This window comes from Erpetoichthys calabaricus, chromosome 10, assembly GCF_900747795.2.
Source record: "Erpetoichthys calabaricus chromosome 10, fErpCal1.3, whole genome shotgun sequence".
NCBI classification, from domain to species: domain Eukaryota; kingdom Metazoa; phylum Chordata; class Cladistia; order Polypteriformes; family Polypteridae; genus Erpetoichthys; species Erpetoichthys calabaricus.
In genome coordinates this window covers 107,016,226-107,041,808 of record NC_041403.2, presented here as the reverse complement: position 1 = coordinate 107,041,808, position 25,583 = coordinate 107,016,226, and the positions used below count along the sequence as shown (strand labels likewise).

The 25,583-nt window shown below is 38.9% G+C and overlaps 1 protein-coding gene and 1 long non-coding RNA gene across 3 annotated transcripts in view; one reads left to right on the top strand and one right to left on the bottom strand.

The window, feature by feature from the left end:
• The window catches only part of LOC114659301 (sodium/potassium-transporting ATPase subunit beta-1-interacting protein 4-like), a 240,637-nt gene that overhangs the window by 53,501 nt on the left and 161,553 nt on the right, over positions 1–25,583 (bottom strand). The gene's annotated exons all lie outside the window — the stretch shown is intronic.
• The window catches only part of LOC127529422 (uncharacterized), a 35,578-nt gene continuing 16,743 nt past the window's right edge, over positions 6,749–25,583 (top strand). Inside the window, exons 1-2 of the long non-coding RNA XR_007936107.1 lie at positions 6,749–6,793; positions 8,665–8,774. This is a non-coding gene — a long non-coding RNA (uncharacterized LOC127529422). The remainder of the gene's footprint in view (positions 6,794–8,664; positions 8,775–25,583) is intronic.

Below are 25,583 nucleotides of genomic sequence, written 5' to 3'. Positions count from 1 at the left end.
ACTTCCAGCCAATCCTGCGTCACGCCACTCCCTTCCTCCTGCGTATGTGCTACGGCCAGCTCCTGCAAGGTCTGTATTAAATTGTATTGCGGCCTCATGTGCATGCGCAAGCATGAGCACTATCACAATGGGCTTCATTCGTACAAGCTGATATATTGTCTGGATTTACTATAGTAAGTTACCTTCTTGAAATTATAACTCGGCATTCCCTTCTTGAAAATAATGCATGCTTTACCCTAAAGCTCCAGGCTTCTTACTTTGCAGTGGTGGGTGGCTATGGAGACAACAGTTTTTTTTTGACCAGGCCCATGTGAAGTCCAGTAGGCCTTTCCTGGACACGTGTCTACCGCGCCTTCGACATCACACAGTGCGGTCCTGACAGAGCGAAAGGAAAAATCTTCACGGGAGCGTATACCCACTCTTCGACTGTTTAAAAAGGTAACTGCCTTTACTTTACTAAGTTTATATTGTTTTGCCCTAGTCTTTGAACTTCTTCGTATAATATGGTAGTGCATGGCAAGCGCATTACCACATGACTTGGCTCCTTTTATGATGGAAAGCAGGAGGGGTGGATTCTGGAGAAGGCAGAAGCGAAAGTGTCATCAGAACTCCTCTGGTTTAGAAGCCTCCGGACTGTGGATGAAACAGGAAAGAGTATTAATGATGGCATTCCCTCCTGGTCTGTAGTGGTATTACTTATCTGTCTAGAGCAGGGGTAGGCAACGTCGGTCCTGGTGAGCCGCAGTGGCTACAGGTTTTCATTCCAACCCAATTGCTTAATTAGAAACCAATCATTGCCACTCTCAGACCTTATTTAATTTTATGGCTTGTTAGTCTGTGCAATGCAAGGCTCTTATATCGTAGATTTTTTTCCTTTCCAAAGATATCATCCAAATGATATGAAGCCTAAAACAGATCATTTTCAGTCTGTCACATTTTTCTATTAAGTGTTTTATTAAATCAAACAGTGCATGATGAACACACACAGATGTAATTGGAAAAAAGCTAGCTGGAGAACTGCTGGCTGCTTTGTCTTTTACATCTTATTGCTAATAAGGAGCAATTAAAGCACTGAATGCAGCAGTTTAAGATTGAAATAAGCAATTAAGGTTGGAGAACCTTAACAAGCGAGACCACTAAAATGAAGCATCAAAATGTCACTTAAGCAATATGTGCTTCATCAGCAATAATTGAGTTCTCGTTAAGGAACTGGGTTGGAACAAAAACCTGCACATACTGCGGCTCACCAGGACCGACGTTGCCTACCCCTGGTCTAAAGCCCTGAAGATGTCATCCAAGAGGCTGTGCGTGACAATACGTCGAGTGAAATTTAATTTTTGAATATTAGGAATGTTTGCATTTTTTCAGGTCATCATCTACTGGATACTGTAACATTAGTATTAGTGTTTATTTGAATGGATCACTTAACAGATTGTTCTACAGAGCTGGCTCCTGCCTTAGTCCCAAAGACGTTCCAGTTCCCTTTGACCATTATTTAGATTAAGTAAGAGAATATTATATTGATTGTTTTCTTTATTTGCACTTGAAGGCAAGTGTCTTACAATTGTTAAAATATATAAAAAATAAGATTTTCGGAGGTCTGTGCCTTTGTGAGGATTTTGAATGGCCATTATACAGGCAATGCTTTGTACATGTTAGCATACTTTCGTCTAGTGGATTGAGGCTTTAACCTAAGATAAACTGCATTTCAGGTATACCACAAGCAAACCTTTCTCGCTGTCTTTTCTGCTAACGGCTAACCACACAGAGTGAGTCTTTGACAAGTACAAGCTAGACAACCACAAACTTCCAGTCTCTTAATCTTGAATGGGTAACAATTAGACCTTACGAGTGTCTAATTTCAACAAACAAACTGTGACAAAAGAACTCAAAACCACTTCAAATAAACACTGGGAGCATTAGCCTGTAAAATTACACTAATGCTAACTTCTAGGAATTATGATAAAGGGTTACATCTGCTATGGAACGGACTAGAACACTGACTAAACGTCATGATATACAAAATCACTCAACTGCTACTGGTGTGTCATTTTTTTAATATATATTTAATTTTTCACCCCTTTGCCATTAATGTAAATTCGTTGCATAGCAATTTACCATTCATAGCAATACTGCACTATGAATATTTCTCGTGTGTGTAATGCAGCATTCTTAAAAGAAGAACTTGCTCTCTGAAGAGCAAGTACGCAAAAACATCACCATTTCTTGAAAACTATTTTACAGTTAATTAACTGCATTATCGATGACAAACTGGCCCATTATGTTCACCAGCATCATCAACTACCTGCAACCTTTTCATGCTGACAGTAACTACTTTACAGGCTACAGTAAATTTAGCAAACAGCAAGCTTTGATTTTGTTTTCCTTGTACAAGCTCATTTTTCATTTCCAGTGACAAACATTTCCCCTCCCTCACTTGCCTTTTTAAGAGAGATTTAATGAAAGTTATTAAGCAATTCTAAAAAGGTTAGGTGCAATGTCTCACTCTGTTGTGGGTAGGACCAGTGCTGTCAAATAAAAATTCAGACTCCTGCAGGATCACTTAATTAACTCATATGGTTTTCACTTTGATTACATTTCATTTTATGTTTTAATGCCCCAAAAAGGCAACCAGCCTGTTAACTGTTCTGTTACAAAAATAATCCATTACACATTCCTCAAATGCTGCCTCTTCTATTAAACAGGGGTGGCCCACCCTCTCATCAAATATGCATCACCCTGTGCAGATACTGTATGTGGACTATCCATGCAAGCTCATACATATTATATGTAATACTGTATATATGATAGACAGTTACATTTATATAGCGCTTTGATAAACACTCAAAGCAATCTATACTGAACAAACAATATATGTCTAATATTGCTATACCAGCACATGCAGAAGTTTATTATTTGAGGAAATCAAAATAATCAGGACTGGAACAAGTCTTCTGCCAACATAAACTACATAAGGAGGACTTGGGAACAGATAATGGGTTGTATATGTGTCAGGGCATAGAAGTGACATATTGAGTTTTGGTAACTTCAGGGTGGAGATTAGGAGCCTAAGATTTTCATATAATTTTTTTGTACGGTAGTCATATAATAGGAGTAAGGGTAATAAAAGACAAGTTGTTGTGAAAATCACGAAAGGTCCAGGTATTTTGAAATATTTCTTGATTGTAAACCAGGAAATGTAAGGCATCATTAAAATAGGCATAGTCAGGATACAGGTAAGATGTTAAAAACTTGAAGAGACAAAATTATATCAATACACCCAAGCAACACCACAAAAATCAAGAGCAAATTAAGAAAATGGTTTCAGTCCAGAATTCCTAACTGATATGAAAGTTTTCGTTAGAAGAATTTGTGTTTTCCAGGTTTGGTATACAGTAATCCCTCGCTATATCGCGCTTCGCCTTTCGCGGCTTCACTCCATCGCGGATTTTATATGTAAGCATATTTAAATATATATCGCGGATTTTTTGCTGGTTCGCGGATTTCTGCGGACAATGGTTCTTTTAATTTCTGGTACATGCTTCCTCAGTTGGTTTGCCCAGTTGATTTCATACAAGGGACGCTATTGGCAGATGGCTGAGAAGCTACCCAACTTACTTTTCTCTCTCTCTTGCGCTGACTTTCTCTGATCCTGACGTAGGGGGATTGAGCAGGGGGGCTGTTTGCACACCTAGACGATACGGACGCTCGTTTAAAAATGCTGAAAGATTATCTTCACGTTGCTACCTTCTGTGCAGCTGCTTCCTGAAGCGACATGCTGCACGGTGCTTCGCATACTTAAAAGCTCGAAGGGCACGTATTGATTTTTGATTGAAAAACAAACTCTGTCCTCTCTCTATCTCTCTCTCTCTCTTTGTCTGCTCCTGACGGAGGGGGGTGTGAGCTGCCGCCTTCAACAGCTTTGTGCCGCGGTGCTTCGCATACTTAAAAGCCAAACAGCCCTATTGATTTGTTTGCTTTTCTCTATCTCTCTGACATGCTCTGCTCCTGACGCGCACTCCTTTGAAGAGGAAGATATGTCTGCATTCTTTTAATTGTGAGATGGAACTGTCATCTCTGTCTTGTCATGGAGCACAGTTTAAAACTTTTGAAAAAGAGACAAATGTTTGTTTGCAGTGTTTGAATAACGTTCCTGTCTCTCTACAACCTCCTGTGTTTTCTGCGCAAATCTGTGACCCAAGCATGACAATATAAAAAAAACCATATAAACATATGGTGTCTACTTCGCGGATTTTCTTATTTCGCGGGTGGTTCTGGAACGCAACCCCCCGCGATGGAGGAGGGATTACTGTATGCTGTTTCTGTCTTTGCACACGTTAATTATCTAAGAACATAAGAAATTTGACGAACACGAGATCAGGCTTGTCTGATTTAGCTAATAGCAAAGCTGTCCCAATATCTAATCCAGACACTTTTACAACTTTGTCAAGGTTTCTGCTTCAACTACATGTCTCAGTAGTTTGTTCCTGATTCCCACAATTCTTTATGTTGAGAAGTGCTTCCTAGCTTCAGTTTTAAATGCACTTCCTCTTACTTTCCATTGGTGTCCCAGAGTGTAAGATTCACTGTTCTGTCAAAAGAATTCTGTTGGATCTCAAAGTTACCACTTTAGGCTTTTATTTTGGTTGCAGGTATTTTGTGACCAGAAAATGAGTGCAGCCATTTTGTTTATTAGTAGCACAACACAAGATCTATCACACAACACGTCATCTCATGACATCCATTAGTTGTGGACAATAAAAAAAGGTGGCGAGATTGTCTAAATGTTCCAGTTTTGGGATGCAAACTAAATCCTGTGGCTGGAGATGAATTAAGGAAAAGCTCTTAAATGAAATTAAGTGTATTTTGACTTATTTTTGGCTTTTCTGGCTTTGGCAATTGGTATTTCTAACTTTCCCTGGTATTTTTACCTTGAGTTTTTCACTGGATAATGTCTCTGCATGGTCCTGTTTAGTATACATCACTGATTAATTTCTTTTTAGTTCCTTGATCTCTAGTGTTTGCATTTTCCAGCAACATCCTTAACGTATCTTGAGGTTCTTTTTCCTAATTATTACTACCACAAAGTTTACTTTCAGAAACACTACTTAGACATTAAAGCCGGTGTGCTGCCATCTTTTATAGCTATGACATGATGATGCAATATGTCATGAGTTTTTTGTGTCAAATGACCAGCAGTGAAAAAACTGTAAACAATACTGCCAAAATCACACAAGCATTGTCCAAAAATGGCACTGAACATTCAAAATACCATCGCCAGAACATCAATATTATAAAAAAGCAATAAAAAAAAAACATGAAATTTTTCCCAAAATAGCACGAACAGACTCAGTGAAGTCCAAAATGTAAATTTATTCCATGACCAATCCTTTCACCATGTGCCCCATATTGTGCTCACATGTCTATAGGAGAAAAACCCTTCACGTTCTTACCAAATGGTGCTCTGCGCTTTAGATTTTTAGTGCAAGAAAGTGCAAATAAAATGCTCTACTTTACTTTCAGAACAATGGGATGAATATAAATGAGAGTTGGAATGGTGTAAGAAATGAAACATAAGGATAACTTTGTTATCTTTTTCTGTTTACATTCTTGAAGGGTTCAGAAATGTAATATTTGAAGATCAGAAGGAAAGACTGGAGTAACACACAAACACATCAGACTCCAGCTTCTTTTGCATTAAGAATCACAGAATCAAGCAAATAAGCAAAAATTACAATTTCTTTTCCACAATAACACCTTTCTTTCAGAGAGCTCTGACTATGATTCTTTGTCCTATGGAGCATCTCCATTAATCAGTAACTTTTAAGGAAAACCTGAATGAGTCAGCTGAAAACTACCGTATTTTTCGCACCATAAGACGCACTTTTTTTTTCCCCAAAAGAAGGTTGGAAATGTCTGTGCATCTTATGGTGCGAATATTGCATCACAGACCATGATGTGATTTTGTAATACCTGACAAAAGTCGACATCCAGGGCTAGAGGGCGACAAAACTCACTGTTACGTTACAGGCATTCCCTCTGTGCTTGGAGGAATGTTAGACTCATTGACTCGGCATCTAATCCTTGCGTGTGCGTGAGTTGCGAAATCTAAACAAATATAAACAAAGGCAAGATAGCGTCTACATCTCATGAGGGAGCGAAGCGCATTATCACTGAGTTGGACTCTGGACTCGATAGATTACCAGCCACTGGACTACTTCAGGCTGTTCTTTCCTGAAGCTGCCTTTCAGCTACTGTCAGACGAGACAAACAGGTATGCAGAGCAATTTTTTGAATCGAGGGCTGTGCTTGCACCGCATTCTCATTTTTCAAACTGGAAACCCACAACAAAACACGAGATGAAGGGCTTTGTGGCATTATAAATATAGATGGGACTAGACTGGCGATATAACTTCAGGGAGCATTGGTCCAAACGTGCTTTGTCCACTGGTGGCTTTGGACAGGTTATGTCGTGTGATGATAGGTACGTGATGCTGCAAAGTGATTGTGAGCAACTGAGCTTAATAAATTCTGACACTAGCGATGAGGAGTTCTTGGGGTTTCCATAAAACTAGAAGAATGCTTGAACCTTAAAGTCTCTCCTTATTTGTTAATGACAATGATGATGTTTCTTAATACCGCTGTTGAATTTACATGGTTGAAATATTATTCTGCTATATTTTATTAAACATATTAGTGCACCATTTGGTTCAGAATATTTTTTTTCTTGTTTTCCTCCTCTAAACCTAGGTGCGTCTAATGGTCAGGTGCGTCTTATGGTGCAAAAAATACGGTAAGTATGAAATCTGCTGGTAATGATTTACAGAATACACTACAATGCTACAATACTATGTGACAGAAACCACTGTGGTGTGAGGGCAGCAATTTGATAAAGAAACCAAACTTCACATGCTGTACTGCACATGGCAAAGCACTGATAAAAGCTGGTGAAAATCATGCTTGAGTGAGCTTTACAATGTGCCGTTATGAACATCATGAAAAGTGCTGAGTGTCTGATGTGGGAGAGAGACTGGCGTTCATTCATGGAGGTGACTAAACCATGGCTACAGGACAAATTGGAACAAAAATAATGAAGTAGGCTAATAAAGAAAGAACTGAGGTTGAGAAATAACATTTGCAAAAATGCCTTAACTTCTGCTAGAGGTACTTAGCTCTAGCTACAATAATTTACAAGCTAAATAGTGTTGAATATAAGCTTGGATACCTTTGTTGCTTTGTTGTCATCTTTTATTTGGACTGTGTTGTGATGTAACCCATCATGGCACAGGTGATCACATGAATAGCAATGGGCATAGCAGTTAAAAGCCACTATGGCCACGACCATGGTCATAAAAAATGTGCACATAAAATAAAATTCTGCTTCTTAACATATCAAAAAAAACCAGCATGAAACAAATTAATTAAAATCTACAGAAATGACAGTAATGAAAGAAGCAAAGTATCTAATCTAATGAGAATCACTCTGGAGTGTGTCAGGCAAACATGAAAACAAAGCAGTATCAGGTTTTGTAGATGCTGTCCTGGATTGCATACTGTCATGTGATTAAGAAAAACAGAAAAAGCTACATACAGTACTGGTGAGACGTTAACTTGAGATTACCATATCTGCATTTACAGGAAGTATCACAGTAGGTCTGAAAGCTTAAAGTTGCCTGCTACAGTTTTTATACCAGCTTTGGATCATTTTCAGGATTTCAAGCAGTATGCAGGTTTGAAAGTGTTCCCACAACAGCATATCTCCTCCACCCTGACAAAAATAACACCACACACTAAGACTCCGGACTCTGCAGGCGGCAACTTGCTATCCCCATAAATCTGCTATTGATTAGAGTTCTAACCTCTAGTCCTTGAAGGATGCTGAAAATCCGCCAGTAAAACGGTCAGGTTTCCTCATCTATCATCAGACAGATAATGAATGCCTCTTATCATTACTAATTTATAACAAAACCTAATTGCAAGGCTTACAATTTCACACATGGGTAAATGCCTATAAAGCAAATAAATATTTTATGGCAGAGAATAATCAGCAATTGAATTTCTTACAGTTCAGAAAATAGTTTTTAGAAATTGTTGTCTTCCCACTTAGCTGCATCCTATGATGTGAACAATTATTCTGCTTTGGCACAATCTCAGAACGTTCCGTTCGTTAAAGGAAGCCAGAATATATTCCAGGTGGTGAGAAGCTTTGTACCACACAGGAACTGGGATTTCTTTCTTCTGGACTTGGATACACATGTTTGTGTCACTCACATTTGAAACTAGACTACCTAAAGTCACCATAATTAGACTTTTACAGGAGAGCAATGGAGCGATCTTTCACATTCTGGGCAAAAATAAGAGAGCAAAAGCAGTCTGCCAATCCATAATAAGTTTCAAGGACATAATGTATACATTTTATTAAGAAAAATGAGATAATAGTAAAAAAGAGATGAAATATACTCTAAACTTCACATTTATCACATTTAACAGAAGGGTGCAATTTTACCAATTTTCTATGTCATTATTTTCTTTTTTGTTAGCGTGTAATGACAAAGATTGCTTCTTGTGACTTATCTCACTATTCCCTATTCCTTATTATCCAGCTATTCCCTATTCAGTTCAAATTACCAGCTAACGATCATTTTTTTGTTTTTAACTCAACAGGCTCCCAAAGAGGTCATGGCATGGGGAAGCAGCAATCTTTCATTTTCAAGGCATCATGTCTACCAGTGTTTCAGTTCAGAAAGTCAAGAAAAGGCGATTTTTTATATATGGTAAGCATATAGATGCTAAAATAAGCTGGTCACCACATTGAATGTATATCGACTGAAATGCACATATACACAACAAGGTAACACAATTTTAGCATGCTGCCTTTTAACTGGGCGGAGTGGTGGCTCTACGGTTAGGAATTTGCACTGGCAATTAGAAGGTTGACGGTTCGATTCCCGTAAATGCCAAAGGTGACTCTACTTCGTTGGGCCCTTAAGCAAGGCCCTTAACCTGCAATTGCTCCATCCTGGGTATGACGTTAATCTGCATCCAGCCCTGCATGCTCTGCAGAATTGGCACTCCGGCCACCATAAAAAAACTCATACTGTTCCATTCCATCTGAACTAGTATGGTGCTGAGGTGTCACCCACTGCATGGCTGCACTCGGGTCCTAATCTGAGATCCTGCGAAAAACCTCCATCTGCACTATAATTTTCAACCTGAACTGCAATGAAGCTGCAAAATTTTAAAGTAAAATGCAAATAAGCTGCTGCTCATTGAATTTTCATTTTCCACTTTGCATTTTCATTTTCAAGTTCTCAACATGCAAAAATCACAGGTCATTGGGCGGGAATAAGACTTCAACATGTGACAAAATCATTTTTGGAAGGAAGATGGAAAGTAGTTGCAAGAAACAGCAAGAAAGTTAATGGAGCTGACAAATTGTGAGGATGAAAATTTTATATTACTTAGAAATCTGTGCGGCCCGCATGACAGATCCTAGTTAGCACTGAACTTGTACAAAATGATTACTATCGTTTGTGATTGAATCACTCTGCATCTTCGGTGTTACTTATTGACTTTTCTTACTTCTGCCTTCTGACAAAAGCGTGTTTTCCCATGGCATTATGTGAGCAAAAGGTACCGGAAACATCATCTGCTAGTATAGCCACGAGCCTTGACCAAAGTTAATGAGCCGCAGCGTCACAACTGAAGTGCTAGGCTGCAGCAGGGGTGGCCTTAGGCATGTGCAAACTGTGCACCTGCACAGTGCCGCCAAATCCCAGGGGCCGCCACGCCAATATATATTGAATATAATACAGAAAGAGAAAATAACGACACAGCTGACGGCAATGTGGCCGAAAAACATTCTGTTTCTTGTTAATTAGTACGCTGTATTTACAAATGTCACTAGGGTCGGAGCAGTAAGCTATATGTAGTATTATAATGTTTTGCCGTAATGAGAATATCATGGGCCGCCACTTGGTTTTCAAGTTACGGACACGCGTATATAGAAGCATGTCATGAGCACGAGGCGGCTATGCAGTGTCCGCAATGGATGTGGCCATCCGCCGTGCATAAGATACCATATTGACATTGCCAGGCGAAGGGGCCACCGATTCTTTCTCTGCCCAGGGCCGCCACGAGCCTAGAACCGCCCCTACTAAGGCTACACTACTGACTGGGCTACTGAGACTGGCCACTGGGCAGAACTGACCATCACGAGTAGTAATAGCCCACATATTTTCACATCTTTTTGCTCTAGTTTCATGTAATTTTGTGCTAGTATTGTAACGAACAGTTAGTACAGACTACAGCTGAAGATCTGAAGTGGACGTGAGAAGTTGGTGAGTTGTTTATTAACATATTTTTGTGATTTTGAGTTTGTAAAATTATTGCAGGTCAGGTGGCTTTTTGCATATCGGCTTATTTTACAATATAAACTTTGAAGTAAACTTAGTAAAGTAAAATTTGATTTTTGGAGGATTTGTTTTCCAACTTGAATTACTGAGCATTTTCGTGATTTCAGTTCACACAAACATGCAGGGCATTGTGCTGTTCTCTTACAACGTTGAGAATGCGCCTGAGAATATCCAAATGGAATTGATTGAAGTGCAGTCAGATTCTATTCTGAAGGCAAAATACAACGAAGTTGGTGTGCCAGGCTTGTATGCTTACCTGCCACCCTCGTATGTGCAGATCCGTAAGTTGGCATCGAGAGTACTGTCAATGTTCGGAAGCACTTACCTTTGTGAGCAATTGTTTTTGTTAATGAAAGCTACCAAAACCCCACATCGCTCAAGACTTACCGTCGAGCACCTTTCATCCCTCATAAAAGTTGCAGCTGCACAAGATTTCAAGCCTGATATTGACGAACTGGTTACTAACAAGAGATGCCAAGTGTCGGGACAAAAGAAATAAATCTCACACTGTAAGGCTCCTATATAAGTAATGAATATAATATAATGAATATCAATCATCAAGACACTATATAAAAGTGGTCGGGATTGTCCTTCCGTCCCGTGAGTGCAAAGCATAGCGGTATTCCTCTTATCACAGACTTACTACTTGCGGCTTGCGGTATGAAGCGACGCGATGTGAGCAGAGTTCTGGTGCTCCCATCGTTCCCTTGCTTTTGTGTGGGATGCGCTGGAAAAATAGACAAAATTATGTCTCTGGAAATAATTAATGTTGAAGGAGTACAAATGCTTCACCGCGTAGTAAATATCAGGGGAGATGGTGCTTGCTTATTCTCATCTATAGCTTATTTAGTGCATGAAACTCCGTCTTTAGCGGTACAGATTCGGGCTGACATTGTACGACATGTTTTAAGTAATTGGTCAAGGTTTCAGCCATTTACAATGATGCCGTCAGGAATCTCTTATACAAATGAGCTTCAGTATCTCACTGAAATGTCAAAGTCTCAAACTTATGGTACCATTTCTGAGCTAATGGCAGCGGGAGAGTTGTTCCCCTATGAGTTTCAAGTATATTATTATGGAGTCCTACACTCCAAGTTTGGACAGGCACTCCAGGGGATAAAAAAACTTAGGTTTTCGGGAGATGTTATGAATGGGCACTTTGATGTTCTCATTCCCTACACTTACATGCCTGATGTACACATGGAGCGCACACAAATTGAGGATAAAAGTCAGTCGCCTTAAAAGGTGGGTGAGCCTAGTAATATAATAAGGACCTAGCTAAGAGGTTAAGACTCTAATTCTACACTGTTGTATGGAGACTGCATGGAAATAAATTGCTTTTCTTTAAACTTTAAACATTAAGTGTTACATTTTTTAAAGTTTTTAGTATTGGAAAGAAAGCTACAGTAACTGTATAATAGTATAATAGTATTTGTTACAGTATGGCCCGCTGACACACATATGGCAGTCGAAGTGGCCCACCAATGGTAGTGAGTTTGAAATGCCTGACTTAGATGCAAAGTGATAGGCTTGGAGATGTCGAGGCTTTCACCAACATGGGGGTACAGTAAATGATGTTGGATGGTGGAATTTACATGAGGTTGTATATCACCTGAGTACGGCATCAGTGGACATGGCAACCTGTGCAGCACCAGGTCGGCCTCGACTGAACATTACCATAGAAGTGATAAAGACATATCTGCTTCATGGAATAAAGGCCAAAGAAATACCTGAGACCAAACTCTTGCATTTTTGCCTGATCTACTTTTAGGAAACTCTAATGAGACATGCTATTTCTATTTATTTTTTTATTTCTTAATTTATTTTGTAAATGCATGCAGGATGGAAATCCAGGGGGTTGAAACAACCACAAGTGGAAGAGCAGGGTTTCCCCTTGGTGAAATAAGTACAGTTAGAGATGGTGAAAATATCAAGCAGCACTGTCAAGTGCAATATAGAAAATTCACATCAGCAAAGATCTTACAGTAAGTGTGTCTGAAAGTTCTGCACAAATCTGCTACAGCTCTGTGATGTCACACTGGCCTTGCAAAGCATCATGGGGTGCTTGAAAAAAAAAATTGTCACCTAAGATGATCGTACTGTGAATTTTCAGGAAAGTATTCAGCGAACAAGGTGACTGCATATTCACTGCGAAAAAAACTTTGCCGACTTTTGACGATCAACATTGTGGTATGTCCAAATATAAAATAAATATATAACAATTGGAAGGAAAAAATATATATTTTCTTGTGTTCTCATGTCCTTTATATTTCTAAATGGACTAAATGAATATAGTCAATGTCAACTGATTAATTGAATCAGGTTACAGAAAAGACACACTGTGACTGTCTGAGCTAGGTAATAAAGTTTTACACATCCATAATAGAAAATAGATTTTGCTAAAAATGCATTTATACTCTAACATTTTCATGTATGGAGGCTCATTTCATGCTCCACTGAAGGGCATCTTGGCAGCCTTTCTAATCACTGGGCCTTATATCCATTGGTAAAACTGAAGAAGAATTTTAAGATGGCTAGACTGAACTGGCCAAATTGTGAGTTACAATTATGCTCTCAACAATATTAATGATGATTATTACATCTTATGTAGCCCTGTGTAGTCAACAGAGGCTAACAAGCTTGTTATTGGAGACACCACTAAAGACAGAGAAGTCAGAACAGTATTGCTGACATGTTAATGGTCTTCAATTGAATGATTATACAACTTCCTGGTATATTTCATCACATACATCTTTTGTGCTAGTTCTTTGTAGTAAAGTACCTTTGGCTTTCAAACATTGTATTTGATCAGCGCTACAGTCATATGAAAAAGTTTGGGAACCCATCTCAGCCTGCATAATAATTGACTCTACTTTCAACAGTAAAGATAACAGCGGTATGTCTTTCCTTTCCTAGGAACATCTGATTCCTGGGGTGTTTCCGAACAAAGATTTTTAGTGAAGCAGTATTTAGTTGTATGAAATTAAATCAAATGTGAAAAACTGGCTGTGCAAAAATGTGGGTCCCCTTGTACTGATTTGAATGCATGTAACTGCTCAATACTGGATTACTTGCAACACCAAATTGATTGGATTAGCTCATTAAGCCTTGAACTTCATAGACAGGTGTGTCCAATCATGAGAAAAGGTATTTAAGGTGGTCAATTGCAAGTTCTGCTTCCCTTTGACTCTCCTCTGAAGAGTGACAGCATGGGATCCTCAAAGCAACTCTCAAAAGATCTGAAAACAAAGATTGTTCAGTATCATGGTTTAGAGGAAGGCTACAAAAAGTTATCTCAGAGGTTTAAACTGTCAGTTTCAACTGTAAGGAATGTAATCAGGAAATGGAAGGCCACAGGCACAGCTGCTGTTAAACCCAGGTCTGGCAGGCCAAGAAAATACAGGAGCGGCATATGCGCAGGATTATGAGAATAGTTACAGAGAACCCACAGATCACCTCCAAAGACCTACAAGAACATCTTGCTGCAGGTTATGTATCTGTACATCGTTCTACAATTCAGCGCAATTTGCACAAAGCACATCTGTATGGCAGGGTGATGAGAAAGAAGCCCTTTCTGCACTCACGCCACAAACAGAGTTGCTTGTTGTATGCAAATGCTCATTTAGACAAGCCAGATTTATTTTGGAACAAAGTGCTTTGGACTGATTAGACAAAAATTGAGTTATTTGGTCATAGCAAAAAGCGCTTTGCATGGTGCAAGAAGAACACCGTATTCCAAGAAAAACACCTGCTACCTACTGTCAAATTGGTGGAGGTTCCATCATGCTGTGGGGGCTGTGTGGCTAGTTCAGGGACTGAAGCCCTTGTTAAAGTCGAGGGTCGGATGAATTCAACCCAATATCAACAAATTCGTCAGGATAATGTTCAAGCATCAGTCACAAGTTGAAGTTACATAGGGGTTTGATATTCCAACAAGACAATGGACCCAAAACACAGTTCGAAATCTACAAGGCATTCATGCAGAGGAGAAGTACAATGTTCTGGAATGGCCGTCACAGTCCTCTGACTTGAATATCATCGAAAATCTATAGGATGATTTGAAGCAGGCTGTCCATGCTCAGCAGCCATCAAATTTAACTGAACTGGAGAGATTTTGTATGGAAGAATGGTCAAAAATCCCTCCATCCAGAATCCAGACAATCATCAAAGGCTATAGGAGGCATCTAGAGGCTGTTATATTTGCAAAAGGAGGCTCAACTAAGTATTGATGTAATATCTCTGTTGGGGTGCCCAAATTTATGCACCTGTCTAATTTTGTTATGATGCATATTACATCCATCCATCCTCTTCCGCTTATCCGAGGTCAGGTCGCGGGGGCAGCAGCTTGAGCAGAGATGCCCAGACTTCCCTCTCCTCGGCCACTTCTTCTAGCTCTTCTGGGAGAATCCCAAGGCGTTCCCAGGCCAGCCGGGAGACACAGTCCCTCCAGTGTGTCCTGGGTCTTCCCGGGGCCTCCTCCCAGTTAGACGTGCCTGCAACACCTCACCAGGGAGGCGTCCAGGAGGCATCCTGATCAGATGCCCGAGCCACCTCATCTGACTCCTCTCGATGCGGAGGAGCAGTGGCTCTACTCTGAGCCCCTCCCGGATGACTGAGGTTCTCACCATATCTTTAAGGGAGAGCCCAGACACCCTGCGGAGGAAACTCATTTCAATCACATGTATTTGTGATCTCGTTCTTTCGGTCACTACCCATTAGGGATGCACCGATACCGAAACGGGTATCTCGTATCGGCCTCGATACCACATTTTCTAAAGTACTCGTACTCGTTAAAAGTCCCCCGATACCGGGGTCCGATACCACAGTCTGAGAAATGTCTATGTTTGAGCGGCGTGTAAGGGGTTAATCACAGGCGCCGACTGCCCGCCCCCAGGCCCCGGCTGCAGCTCAGAGCGGGGAGAAGGCGAGGCGAGACATGTCAGCCGTGTGGAACTATTTCAAAGTGAATGAAGACGACAAAACAAAGGCGGACTGCAAATTGTGCTCAGCGGTATTGTCCAGAGGAGGCTCAAAAGGTAGCGTATTTAACACAAGTAATTTAATCAAGCACCTAAAATCCCAACACGACAACGAGTACAAAGAGTTTACCCACGCTTCTAAACCAACACAACCCACGCTGCAGCAAACTCTTGCAAGACGAGAGAAAATGTCCAGAGACAATCCACGTGCTGTGAAAATAACACAGGCAATTATCGAGTACATTGCATTGAGTGACCAGCCACTCTCGGAGGTAGAAAATGTGGGATTCCTGCGTCTCCTCCATGTTCTGGAGCCCAGATATGATGTCCCAAGCTGCCGCTACATGACTGACACGGAGCTGCCTAAACTACACGACTCCATGAAAAAACATATCCACAGCCTACTGCAAGCCTCCTCTGTGTTTAGTTTCACCACGGATATTTGGACAAGCAGTGTTAGCCCCGTGTCGCTAATTAGCCTAACCTCCCAGTGGATAGACGAGAGTTTCTTGTTTTTTTTGTTAAATTATATGACTAAAGCTGTTACCTGTAAATTTAAATCATGTTTTTATTAAGTACTCGGTATCGGCAAGTACTCGGTATCGGCGAGTACTGAAATGCAAGTACTCGTACTCGTTTTACAAAAAAGTGGTATCGGTGCATCCCTACTACCCATAGCTCATGACCATAGGTGAGGGTAGGAACATAGATCGACTGGTAAATTGAGAGCTTTGCCTTACGGCTCAGCTCCTTTTTCACCACAACACACCGATATTACATATACAGTATATTATATATATATATATATATATATATATATATATACTAGCAAAATACCCGCGCTTCGCAGCGGAGAAGTAGTGTGTTAAAGAGGTTATGAAAAAGTAAAGGAAACATTTTAAAAATAACGTAACATGATTGTCAATGTAATTGTGTTGTCATTGTTATGAGTGTTGCTGTCATATATATATACATATACACATATACACACACATATACACACATATACAGATATATTATATATACATATACACATATTTTTTATATATATATTTTATATATATATATATATATATACACATACATACATACATATACACACATAGATGCACTTACAATAACATAGAAATCAATATAAACAACATTAACATCATTATCATATGAGAATATGAAGTAATATATAAGAAGCACATTTCATATAAATATAAATTATTAAACAGTAAAATCTTCTTCTATAATTTGCTACCGTGGCTTTTCGTTGGTCTGTCCAGGATTTTAAATCACATGTAGCTTGCAAACCGTTTCACGTATTGACTTGAAATGTGGTACACATATAATACGTCACGTCTGCTATCCGCTTTATGGGTGATGAATGTATTACTCTTTTTATGTTTATTTTATTTTAGAATCAACTCCTATCTGCGCACACCAGGGCGGCCGTGGGCAGATGCGTATGGTGTATTCACTCCATGTTATCGTGCATTGCGCTGTCACTGGTATTTTGATAAAAGAATTTGAACAATATATAAGAAGCGTATAAATTATTAAACAGTAAAACATTAACATTTAAGAAGTAAAGTTACATTGAGTACTACTGCAGTGCCTTCGGGTATACCTCATTTTTTCTTTGCCCATTACATGCTTAAATGTATACATTTTTTGGTGTACCTACCCGAGAACACGCGACATATAACCGACCGTGGGAGAAGCATGGATTTTAAACACGCGTTGAGTTCATCTGCTGGTCTCCCTCGTGGAATAACTGGTAATGTTTGACTAAAATCTACAGCGAGTAAAACGACATTACCACCTTTTTTTTTTTTACGATCTCTGAGATCTTGCTTTTTTCGTTCAAGGCTTCATAAGCTCTTTTATGTTCAATGTTGTACTTAATAAGTACTAATTATCCCAAACCATCATCTTTGAATGTTGCAAGACTTTCGCCTTGTATGTAGATCGGGGTAATTACATTCATTGCATTCCTAGTCTGAATCACAATCTGATTGTATGGGTGGTTACCTGGCACTGTAGGGTTGCCACCCGTCCTTTAAAATACGGAATCGTGCCGCGTTTGAGAATGAAATTGCGCGTCCCGTTTTGAATCAATACTGGACGGGATTTATCCCGTATTTTTTTTATCATTTTTTTTTTAAAGCAGCGTCTCATGCAAATCATCCCACACGCATTTTATGAAGATGCCTCCTTTCCTACTTTTGATTGGGTAATACTTGATGTCATCGTTAGTTTGATTGGTGTTTTTAACTGTCCAGGGAGGAGGGCGTGTCTTTTAAGTACAGTCTGCAAAGTGTTGGCACTGAGATGTTGCGTCAGCGCCATAGTTGAAGCCCCTAACGTTGCGGTCAGCAAGTCGGCTAACATCCGCCATGTGCCGTCTTTCAGTTGCGAGAAGCAGATCATAGAATGGTTGAAACTGTTGCCCCTAACGTTGCGCCACGGCGTGTGCTTCGTTTATACCTCGTGTCTTCTCATTAAACTTTTATCTCGCGAATATGTTATTGCAATCCGCAGCGGGAGCGTTTCTATAAACTTAATTTAAAGTTACGTTTTACACCGTGCTTTGTTTCCCTTATGAACATGCTTGTATGCTTAACTCGCTCCGTTCTCAATTGTTTAATTAATTTTTTGCTCTTCGCTGTTTGCGGCTGTTCCTCCATTTCCCCCTACTTCGTTCTTTTATCTCGCGAATATGTTATTGCAATCCTTAACGGGAGCGTTTCAATAAACTGATTGAAAATAGTTTTGCATTTACCTTTTTAGTAAAAGGCGAGCTTTTAAAGCCTGAGAAATCACCCCGTAAATGCACACGTTTAATTGGACATGTGTTAATATGTATGGTTACACAGTATTAAAAGACAGTGAACAACGTCAGTTACCTTTCTTCCCGCGTTTGATAAAAGGTGAGCTTTTAAGCCTCAGAAATCACCCCGTAAATGCACACGTTTTAATTGCACATGTGTTAATATGTATGCTCACACAGTATTAAAAGACAGTCAAAAATTAACGTCATTTACCTTCGTTCCCGCGTGTGACTCGTGCTGTAAATGTCTTCTTTGTTTTTTAGTTCACGTGATTACGTAGGAGGCGTGGATGACGCGATACGTGACTCCGCCTCCTCCATTACAGTGTATGGACAAAAAATATGTTCCAGTTATGACCATTACGCTTTGAATTTCGAAATGAAACCTGCCTAACTTTTGTAAGTAAGCTGTAAGGAATGAGCCTGCCAAATTTCAGCCTTCCACCTACACGGGAAGTTGGAGAATTAGTGATGAGTGAGTCAGTGAGTGAGTGAGTCAGTCAGTCAGTGAGGGCTTTGCCTTTTATTAGTATAGATATATATATATATATATGTACATACATATACTGTATATGATATGCGTATTACATATTTTCTGTTAATCCAATAAACTTAATGTCACTGCTGAAATACTACTGTTTCCATAAGGCATGTCATACAGTATATTAAAAGGAAGTTGCTACTTTGAAAGCTCAGCCAATGATAAACAAAAATCCAAAGAATTAAGAGGGGTTCCCAAAATTTTTCATATGACTGTATATTCAACACCACTGTGATGGATTCAGTAAGTGTGACAATATGAACAGGCATGGACAGCAGATTGGAAAGTTGTTGGCTTACTTTGTAACAGCCATGATTAAATTTTCCAGGTGGCTTTTGATTCTTTACAGTCTATTTAACTGCCATTTTTTCCTTCAGACAGCAATTTGCCTTCAACCATAGACAGAGTTAAGCAACTACAATAAAATGCCATTGATCTGCTCAGCCTTTTGCTTCTACTGAAGGAAAAAACTACTTCAGATCAATGACCACTAGCTAGGGGATTTAAAGAAACCTCTATCTGAAATCTGACAAAAATGAAGGGGTTACTTTGATCAAAAAACTCATGAAACACACTATAGGAATACCTGCTAAAAGCAATGTGCCACATAGTGGCATGCCAATGTAAACCCTCAATCAACAACTTGAAAAAAAACATTGAAGCTGCACTTTTCTCTTTTATGACACTTCACTAGCAGTCACCTTCACTTGTCTAGTATAATGGAGCCTTATCTCTCTCTCTCACCTCCTTTCCACTTTATTATTCAACTTGTAAGTACTTAGCCCATCTAATATTAATTCATTTTCCTTTGCCTTTGGAAGGTTTACAACAACCATTTTATTCTCTCAACAGACTAACTTGCACATCACAAAAGGGAAATTATACCTGCATCACTCCCGACCACTTATTATTATATATGCTACCGTATTTGGGACCTTTGTCCATAGTGTGTACTGGAAAATCTCTGTACTCAATTCCACTCAAGGCCCACTGTGGATGTTCGAACTACCAACAATTGTATTCATCTCATTTGGCCTTGCAAGGCATTCACAGATTGGTCCCTTTATACAGAGTGGCATCTGTTTTGCCTATATAGTCTTTACTGATTCAGCATGCAATTTAACCAATGCTTAAATTATAATATATATATATATATATATATACACATATATATATATATACAGTGGAACCTCGGTTTGCAAGTAACTTGGTTTCCAAGTGTTTTGCAAGACGAGCTAAAATTTTAAATAAAGTTTGACTTCATAAACAAGCAAGGTCTTGCAGTATGAGTAGTATGTATAAACTTTGTCTGCTGAGCGTCATGTGATCATAACTGAGCTGATGGTTCTTCTCTTTCTCTCTCGCCGCGGGATTGTGGGCAATCGTCTCCTATTCTCCGTCTGAGTCGGTGTGCCTCACTCATATAGTCAACATCTGTACGAGCATATACTGTTTACTACAGCATTGTGACTGTGTGTGTGTGTGTGTGTGTGTGCACACGCGCGCGCGCGCGTGTGTGTGCTGTGACGTGCGAGTCCCTGTCATGCACCCCAAAACATGAGGCTGAGTCTCAGTAGTTTAGCAACACCAGCTTTATTCAGCTTGAAACAGCAGCAGTGCGGTTATTTATTGTAGCGGGATCTGCCACTCTCCTATACACAGACAACAGTCGGGCAGGATCGTGGCCAAGTAATACTGTGCCCTGCACATTTATAATGTTCCTTGTTCTTTGTATCACCCATCGACGACAGGCGCTTATAGCATGTCCACGATCTTTTCGGATTCGCTTTTACGGCGAACTGCTACAGCTCTGGGAGCCTGCAATTGCTTTGGGACGCTCTTCCGCATGTCGTCCCATTGGGTGGAATCCCACAAGAGTTTAGAAACTCACTCACACCAGCCATGATTCTTTTCAAAGATAAAGTGCAGGTTAGTTTGTTTTATGTATTTTTACTTTCTATTTTGTATTAATCATTTTTATATGAATAGTTTTGAGTTGTGGAACGAATCACCTGAGTTTCCATTATTTGTTATGGGGAAATTCACTTTGATATACGAGTGCTTTGGACTGCGAGCACGTTTCCGGAACGAATTATGCTCGTAAACCGAGGTTCCACTGTGTATATTTTATATATATATATATATATATATATATATATATATATATATATATATATATATATATATATATATATATATATAATGCTTAAATTCTCCCAATCATGAGATAAAATGTGACATAATTGACCAGTGTCATTCTCATTCATTTCTTACAGTATGATTGATGTGTCCATTTCACAGACAATAAGGACAGACAGCTGAGGATGAATGGTGAAGGTGTGGAGACATTCAATAATATAAAGCAGTTTTATTTATACCAGCTAAGAAGCCTTACAAAGAAAACATGCTTGGAAACAGAGACATACAAAGTAAAATAGTGTGAGTGACAGAGAGAAAGACAGAGCAGCTTAAAGGATGAGCATCTCATTACCACTGCTAAGGAGAATCCCAGTTTTGTTGAAAAAAGCCCTGTTTCTGTATGTCAGCACACCCCTTCAGATTGTATTTTACAGACGATTACCAGAAGACATACAAAACTGACTGCACTATTATATGGAGTTTATTGTCAAATATGTGGCAATACATTTAGGCATAATTTATCTTACCACTAATCTCAGCATGATGTACCAGCAAAAAGATACTTTAATTAAAATGTACATGCCCTGTCAGCTGCACAAAAAGAACTAAAAGCAGAGCAGAACAGTTAGCCATCTGCATGTGATTTCACTAAGCCATAAACAATGATCTGTTGTGAAATTTAAGGGGTACCTATGAGCTATCCCTGAACCTAAAAAAAACAAAATTAGGACCAGAAAGACCACAGTAATAATTGGCCATTAGTTGTATGTATGTCACTATATGACTTTTAAATTTTTGAAGTCAAAAGTGTGAAACTGAGCATGACAGTGGCAATACCCAATGTACAATATACTGTGATCAATGAAATTTAGTAGCGACGTCAGAAAATCGAGTTGTGGAACTGCTCACACTACAAGACAGACATCACAGAAGTTCTTCTGATCATACGTCATACCAATCGTAAGTTGCATTGCAACCCCTCTCATACTACATGTAAAAACAAAGGTTGATGAAGGTGAAATTTGGGCCAACTCAGAAAATCAGTTGGCAACTGCAAAGTAGTCTTAAAACTGCGCCAAAACTGCACAGTGTATGCTCAGCATTAGATAGTGGCACTTGAATTTCTAATGGGGAAATGCTCCGCGCTCCTCGCTCCTCGCTCTTCATGTTAATACATCAGTGGAACACTTAGGTTACTGGCATTTATGTTTATTCGCTTCACACACAGCTTTGCATATACTGTACATTCACATCTATGGACTTTAAAGGGAACTACAAACAACTGGTAAAAACATGAAAAGATATAGTGTACTTGAGTGAATGGCGTAAACAAATGAAAATCGTAAACATTTAATAATGATAACCATATTGTCAAATTTCACATTATTCCACCTGATTACCCATTCGATTCAAAAGAATATACTTTCCTGTAAAAATATCTTTTTCCATGACTATCAACAAAAGCCAAGTCACTAGGAAAAGCAGAAAAAATAGAAACTGATCTAACGCAGGAATGTTTTCCTCATTGAAGACTGTATAGCATGTTCAAGAGTAAGCAGCTCCAGTGACCAAATAATGCTTTTATTATTACTTATTATTTGACTGATGCCTTTATCCAAGAGAACTTACAACATTTCAGATACAATTGGTTGCATTTTTTCCCGTTGAAGCACAGGTAGAAGTGACAGGAGTTGAACCCACAATCTCAGGGCTTAAAGTCCAAAGCCTTAACCATTACAACACATAGCCTACCAATGATATTAGACCTTTGTTAAAATAAAAAACTTCAAATACTATAAACAGAAAAGCATTTAGCTAGTTACATAATACTTCTGATACACCCAGTTAACTAACAGCACTATAAGGGGGTTAAAATAATAAAGCCAAAGCCTTCTGGTCTCCCTAAAGACATGTCACATTAAACGACTTTTCCTGTGATTTTTTCAGTTGGAATATTCATTTATATAATCTTAGAAAGTCAATGGCAGTCAGAGGCATGCACCCGAGAAGCTGGCTGTGTTATGTGACATGCCCAGTGAATCACTCCTACTAGTCTGAGAATCACTCCAACAAAATTAAAAAGTTTGATTTTGGTTTTAGCTGTAGGGTGCATGAGAACTGACAAACAATGAACGCTCATCCAGAAGTACAATTCACACACGTGTTTTTGCACATCACAAACAGATGAGAAGCTTGTCTGTCTGATGTCTCATGTTTTATGTACCACGACAGCAGTGCCAGTCAAAGCCCATTTGGTGCATTACTTGGTGGGATGGGGATGGCACCGCTTGGAGGAACTGACATAATACAAATAATTATAGGCGACCGTGAGGGAAGCATTTTTAGGAGTCTGATAACTAATATATGTTTTAAAAAGTGTACCTGTGAAGCAATGTTGGCCTGATACTTTATATAAGTTTTTTGCTAAAATGAAAGGAATTCTTTATAATTTGTTCTTATATTGTTTTCAATAGCAATGATTTTGATCAAAAAAAGCATACGGTGCAGACTGCTGAAGCACACTTTTATGCAACAGTCTCAAATTCAACTACAAAATTCATTACAGAGTGTGCATGAAAGATAAGCTAGCAGCACCAGGTCCCAGTAACATTAGGTCTGCAACACTGATAACCATTAATTACCTGTTTACTCTATAACACATCCAGAATGTTATCAAAAGCAAACTCAGATAAAAATAAAACACTGCATTATATTAATCGAAATACAATGCTGCGATTAAACACATCCCTTCCTGCAATTATTTTTAAAGTTACATTGCCTTAACTTTATTCCCAATTGAAATAGATCTAAAACACCCGACTTATGATTAAGTAGAACTATGAAAGCATGCATGACTATCACGTTTCCATATATTGATGACTGATACACCACGAAAAGCAGATGCTTGCAGTGCCGTTTTCTTTCAATGAGGGTCTCTTTCCTTATAATACTTTCCTCCAGAATGGGGACACAACCGCTCAAGGACAGTGTCTGGATCAGTCAGCAGAGCTTTGGCAGCAGCATATAACAGTTTGCTACCATGTAAATACTTCTTGAGCCTGCTATATATGAATACAGTTAAAGTGTTTACATACTTGTACAGCAGAACTATCAAATTGTGTTTATATTCAATTCTTAATCTAGCATTATGTACTTTAATTTTTACATATACATGCAACTTTTATTTTCTTAATACAACAGGACACAATTTAACATTCCCATGTTTTAACATATTTCCACATTTTTCATCTTTGAGTGGTGAGTGGTGGTGATGGCTAGCTTTTTAGATGAGACATTTGTTTCGAGTTAAAAAAGGAATGTTTGTGTTATTCTTCAATCATTCAATATGAGTTACTGTATTACAAAAACTGTGACAGACGTGTTTAATAAATGTGCTGTATCTCACTAAATTTTACATTTTTCAACTAATCCATCATTTAGCAATTTAACATTAGAGAAATTTTAAGAGGTTTCCAGCAAAATGAAGTGCACTGTATGTATACAGAATATAGCGTATGCAGTTTGTAACACAAAGTACATACTGTATTTCACTGTAGTGCTGTTAAATGAAATAAATAATTGCAATTATAATATCAAAGACAATAATAGTCAATTATTAATTTTGTCATAGTTGTGCACCCATAGGAGCAGCTTTAAAGCCCTGGGTCAGAAACTCTTCTGGTAGCCTTTCAAGAATAATTCTGGATTTCCAAGCCAGCACTCAAAAGAGCAGCCAACTATAGCTCCAGTGCTCAATGAAAGAGTGAGACTAGGGAGTATCAGATTAGTTGTCCTCCGAGTACTCATGCAAATTTAAGCCCCCTAGTGGACTGGGGAACATTTACATTATTAATAAATGTGAATTGAACCCTGAATATAATTGTCATACATCCATCTATTACACTATTTACTGACCCAAGTAGGTGTCTCACTTTTACATTTAGTTTGTGAGCATTATTAGCAATTATGATCTGGATGATAGAAGGGAAGAGACACAAAATATCATTATTAATAAGTAGTGGCTTATAAAATATCAGTAGTCATCTCTCCTCGTGTGTGTATGGGCTAACCTCCTGGTACTAAGGCTTTCCTCCCATATGCACAAAGACATGCAGGTTTGTTTAACTGACCATTTAAAATTGTCTCCTATGTCAATGTCAGTGTAGGTGTGGACTGTCATCCTGTCCATAGCTGTTTCCTGCCTTGTACACAGTCCTGACAGGACAGGCTCCAGCCCCACAACCCTGCCTTGGTTTAGAAAATTATGTTATGTACACATATCCATTTTTTCTATCTGAAGCTGAATATAAATCCAATTTCTTATTATAGATGAAATCCCAACAGTATAAAAACTGGTGCAGATGAAAAGCACCAGATTAAATGAGGCCTAGACTAGAGTGGGCTCCGTTCAACATGTCCACTTTCACATACATATACTTTATTGTCCATTACTGAAGAGAATTTGAAACACGTGTTACAATTATTTTATGCATTTTTAGGAGAAATGACGGGTAAGAGAGAAGAGAGTTAAAAATCATTCCTGTATGGACCAGTACTATGAGGGGCATGAACATATTTATAAAATAATTGGGCACTAAGGTGGCATATGTCTGTTTGTAAATACTGTTTTTCATTAAAAAAAACTTCCACTTTTCTAATAAATAAGGTGGCATCATTACTTAAAAAGAATA